We start from the raw sequence: 5872 nt of genomic DNA, 5'->3' as shown, positions 1-5872 counted from the left end.
TATAAGTTGGTTGCCTTAAAGACAGTTGCATGTACACACGAGTTACCTTCATTGAAGTAGCGTATATAAATCAGAGTATGAAAATAAAAAGTTATTGATTTGACTAATACTGATTCACCCCCCCTGCCTCTAAGCAGTATTTTCAACATCAGTGTATACCATTTCCTTTATGAAAATGACTATGTTATGTTGCATAAAATGGTTTTATATTTAGGTTGGAAATGATGATTGTTGCACAATCAATTAAGTATAGGTTATGGTGTGCATCTATTTGAGGCACACAAACCTTGAATTTAACCCTATGAAATCAATCCAATTTGGCATATTCCTGCACAATAAAAATTTATATGTGAAACTTTAATGTTAATTATGAGTAAAAAAGTACTCTCAAACTTGAATCACTCAATTTGGCATTGAAATGAAGTTTGGGCATGCATTTTTTGAAATAAGGAAAAATTTCCCTGCTTCACGAAAATGCATGCCCAGACTTCATTTTTTGGCCAATATGATTGATTCAAATTGTAGATTGTTTTTTTAATTATTTTACGCACTTTTGAATTATTATATGTTTACTCTGACCCTTAAATAATTCTGCTTCAAATTTCATAAAACATTCCAAGCTTTTCTTCAACTTTCATTATGTGAAATTTGTGTATAGGTTTTTATTCAACTTGCTCTTGGCTAGAACAATTGTCCTTTTAATTCATAGCAATAGTTCCAATTCTTCAAATTAATTGTCAATTTAAGTAGGTTTTCTTATTGCAAGGCTATTACACAAAATATATGAAAGGGAAAATAATTACTAGTGTTAATGAATCTCAAACTCAATCGTTGTAATCACACTCTCAACAACTCAACGTTGTGGTTGTTACACCCTCAAAACTTTTTCACACTCTCAAGAAATAAACATACAATGCAAAATAAAATAACTTTTTCAGACTATCACTCTTATTCAATAAAGAAGAGCACACTTGGAAACCATTCTCTCAACAAATGATGAAATACACATTCAAATGAAATAAACACACCATCAAAATATAACAAGAATTAAATAGCTTTCACACTAGCAAAGGGATCGGTCCAACACCTATGTTGTTATGCAATAAAATGGTTATAATTCTGCAGTAATTAAAGAATGAGTAAGACTGATAATAACAATAACACTACAGAACACACAAGCTAGTGAACAGAAAGGTATGATGCCACCAAAGATTGATATTGCATTAATGAAACCTACAAGATTACAATGTTGGTGTTCTCCCCCACTATCATTGTCTATACATTTCTATATATCTATCTCACGCGAGAAGAGAGTAAACCTATTTATAATTTCAAATGGAAATGATAATATCATCTTGAGAATCGCTCGATTCTCATGTGATCTAATTTGAGAATACACATTAACAATTTGATAACAATTTCCAAGGTTAGGATAAATTTTGTCAGACTATCACTCTTATTTAATAAAGAAGAGCACACCTAGAAACCATTCTCTCAGCGAATGTTGAAACACACATTCAAATGAAATAAACACACCATCAAAATATAACAAGAATTAAATAGCTTTCACACTAGCAAAGGGATCAGTCCAGCACCTATGTTGTTACACAATACAATGTTTATAATTCTGCAATAATTAAAGAATGAGTAAGACTAATAATAACAATAACACTACACAACACACAAGCTAGTGAACAGAAAGGTATGATGCCACCAAAGATTGATATTGCATTAATGAAACATACAATATTATAATATTGTTGCTCGTCCCCACTATCACTGTCTATATGTTTCTATATGTCTATCTCACGCGAAAAGAGAGTACACCTCTTTATAATTTCATATGGAAATGATAATATCATCATGAGAATAGCTCCATCCTCGGGTGATCTAATTTGAGAATACACATTAACAATTTGATAACAATTTCCAAGGTTAGGATAAATTTGTAACAACTTTTCCAAATTACAATAATTATCAACAGAAAATTCTAACTATTTCAGTTGCAGTGTGTATAAACTTCTTTTACAGTCGAACTATCTTTTCGCCAGATGCTTTCCAAAATGATGTTTATAAATAAATGAAGGAGGTCAATGCATACAAAACAAATCTTTATGTGTAATAACAATGTTCAACAAGTCCTTTTCATGTACTTGGCGAGGAAAAACTGGAAAGTGTAATCCTACAACAACAACTCAACGAACTACAAACCTTGCAATAGCCTAGTTGTCAGTTTTACAAGAAAAATAGACTAAAATAGTAAATCTCATGCAAAATTACAAGTAGAATTGGATCATAAGGATGACATATAAAAAGAGACATATCGAAGTTGATAATGGTTGTTAGAGTGGCAGAATATGGTCTCAAGAATAAAAATGGTAAAGGAAAGGTAGGAAAATGAGTGCAAATAGATGCCAATTTCACATCCCAATATATCCCCCCAAATTAAGTATTTTCATGTCCATATATCCATGATTTCACGTCCGAACATCTCCATCCCATGTTAGAAAATAATTAACGGAGAAATGCAACACCTAAAATATTATGGAAATAAAAAACACAAAAGAGAAGAGAGACACAAATATACATTGTTCACCCAATTTGGGCTACATCCATGGAGAAACAACCAATCCTCCCTTTTATATTATCTAGCAAAATGAAGAGATACAACCTACAATAGATCCACTGTAATTTCCTCCACTTATCACATAGTCTCCTCTCTCTTTCTCGCTCAAAATAATAATACGCAACTGCAATACAATTCCCTCATATAAACTGAAGGTTATTTTCAAGGGAAAGAAAACCTAAATGAACATAAATTATACCGTCATATTATCCACCTAATGAACGACCTATATTGACTACAAAATTACTATATTTTACAAGGCAATTTTTTCATCTATTTTTAGCTTCGAGGGCTCACTAGCCCCCAGATCCCTAAGGGGGAAGTACCCCCTGCATGATGGGTGTAAAATATTCCTGGTGTATACATCTAGTTGAAACAAGCCCTCTGAATTAGGAAGATAATCAGGCTCCACACCCAACATCTCACTATACTTCAACTATTGATTCTTGTGTAACATAACATCTTCAACATGTTATTGTGGAACAAAGGTTTGGAATTCATCATCTTGCTCTCTAACTTGAATTCCAACTAAAATAGTGGTTGGACTTTCATAACATACTTCCTCCAACACTTCATTACATCCATCACAAAATCTAACTAACATTACTTCTTCCACTTCTGTCAGGGTTTCTAATCCATTTTGTTTACTAGACTAAAGCTACCCTTCAACCATGATAAGTTGTTTCCTTAAATTCTCATTTTACTCCACTTTATTAATTTGATGAATAAGGAGGTTAGGTTTAGACTTACCTGGTAAAGATACATCTTCTTGTTCCTTTTTGAGCTCCTCCTCTTTCTGTTGTTCCTCGTATTCTTCTTTTTCTCTTCATTATGTTGTCCCTTGGACTCCTTTGGTTCTGTTATATCAATACATTCCTCAGATACTGGGGTTGCTGATGGTGGACAATAATCACCCGCACTCTCTTCTTGGGATTCTTTCCACCAAATCACTTCTTCAATTACCCCTTTTTCACCACAGTTTGTACATGAGTAGAATTTTCAAATGCTTTCTTAGATTCCTCAGGCATTTGTATTTCAAGAACCCATGATTTAGTTGACGCTGTTCTAGGTGCCCCTATTTCAACAATCTCTGCCTCAGGCCCTTCTTCCTCAATAGGGAATCCATGATAACTATCATCAAATTGTCCACTAGATATATCCATAGGTTCTTTAGTGCATGCTCTTTTTCCTTCAATGGATGTACTAGCAGACGTTCTTATGGAACTCCATCTCTTAGGGTTTTTGCGAAGGGGTCTAGGAGGTGTAGCCACTTTTATTTTTTTAGGAAGTGTATCAGCTCTACTTTTTATGGGAGGTATAATTGCTCTATCTTTTGGTGTTGTTTCAACACTTAACTCATGTTCTTCACTTTCTGGCTTCCTCAATTTCCTCTTTTTCACCACAGTTTGTAAAGGAGTTTATTTTTTAGATACTTCTTTAGATTCCCCAAGAATTTCTATTTCAGGAACCCCTGCTTTAACTAACGTTGTTCTAGGTGCCCCTATTTCAATAGTCTTTGCCTCAAACCCTTCTTCCTTAATAGGAGATCCATGATAACTATCCTAATATTGTCCAATCGATATATCCATAGGTTCTTTAGTTCATGCTCTTTTTCCTTCAGCGGATGTACCAACATATGTTCTTATAAAAATCTATCTCTTACCATTTTTGCGACGAATTCTAGGAGGTGTAACTACTCTTATTTCTCTACGAAGTGTAACTTCTCTACTCTGTTTGGGAGGTGTAACTGCTTTATCTTCTTGTGTTGTTTCAGCACTTACATCCTGATCTTCACTTTCTGGCTTCTTCAATTTCCTCTTTTTCACCACAGTTTGTACTAGAGTATATTTTCAGATACTTCCGTAGATTCCCTAGGCATTTCTATTTCAGGAACCCTACTTTAGTTGATATTGTTCTAGGTGCCCGTTTTTCAGTAGTCTCTGCCTCAGGCCCTTCTTCCCCAATAGGGAATTCATGATAACTATTATCAGCTTTTCCACTAGATATATCCATAGGTTCTTAAGTGCATTCTCTTTTTCCTTCAGTGAATGTACTATCAAACATTCTTATGGAACTTCATCTCTTAGTGTTTCTATGACAGGGTCTAGGAGGTGTAACTGCTCTTCTTTGTATAGGAAGTGTAGCTGCTCTACTTTTTTTGGGAGGTGTAATTTCTCTATCTTCTAGTGTTGTTTCAACACTTACCTCTTGTTCTTCACTTTCAATTTCCTTTGTTTCAGTGGTTGGTGCATGTGAATTTGCCAATAAACCAATCCATGTGCCTCCCCATTGTTGCACTGAATGAATTATGATTAAATTGATGAGCACATGGTTGATTAAGAAACTATTTGGATGGTTTTCTATACATACCACCTCTACCACATGTTGTAAACATTTTAGCAAATAATAGGGAAAATTTATCAGTTGTCCATTACAAAGATGTGTCAATAACCTAAACTTATAATTGAATACTATCCCAAAACATCCATCATGAGTAATGAACTTTTGAATAAATAAAGCTACATCATCCCAAGGGTGAGGAAAGGACGTTCTATCAATACCTATCCTCCTACTCCTTACATTCTCTCCTCGTTGTAAAAATGCTTCCCTAGTTGTTGGAACTGTTATTTTCCTAGAAAATCGGTGAGCCCCTGTGTGAGGTAAACCTATCACCTAGGAAATAACTTCTTTTGTAACAATAATTTTGAATCCTATAACCTCTAAATGTTTATCCTGCAAAGCCTATGTAATTCCATAAAAATATATTCACTAAAACCCTACAACTTCTTAAAGTAGACTAACCACCCTTTATTCCTAAATATTTCTTGAGCTTCTAGATGGTATAACATCACATCAATGGAGTCTGGTTCATGACGAACCATCGCTCCTCCCATGGTTGTTTCAGATACTGTTACTACTCAGAAATGATCAAAGACTTTTATAGGGAGACACATGGTCAATACAAACACTTGGGTAGAGAATATCAGTCGAATGGAATTTGGCAATGGCTAGGGAATAATTAAGGTTACCCTTTCAATGAATTCAAGATTTCAATGATAAATGACCACTACCAAGAATGATTTCTAAGTAGTCACATTGATTTTCACCATTTACAATAGGAGTAAGGGTGAAAATGGGTAATTACTGATTTAGGATATTTGTATTGTACATCCGCCAGATGGTAATTTCCAAATTTGGCTTATTGTACACTCCTCCCCCAACTTAATTCCCAAATCCGCCCTCAGC

The sequence above is a fragment of the Pinus tabuliformis genome, chromosome 2_2, assembly GCF_031772625.1.
Source record: "Pinus tabuliformis cultivar Carrire ecotype Pingquan chromosome 2_2, CPIR1, whole genome shotgun sequence".
Classification (NCBI taxonomy): Eukaryota; Viridiplantae; Streptophyta; class Pinopsida; order Pinales; family Pinaceae; genus Pinus; species Pinus tabuliformis.
This window is presented reverse-complemented; position numbering follows the sequence as displayed.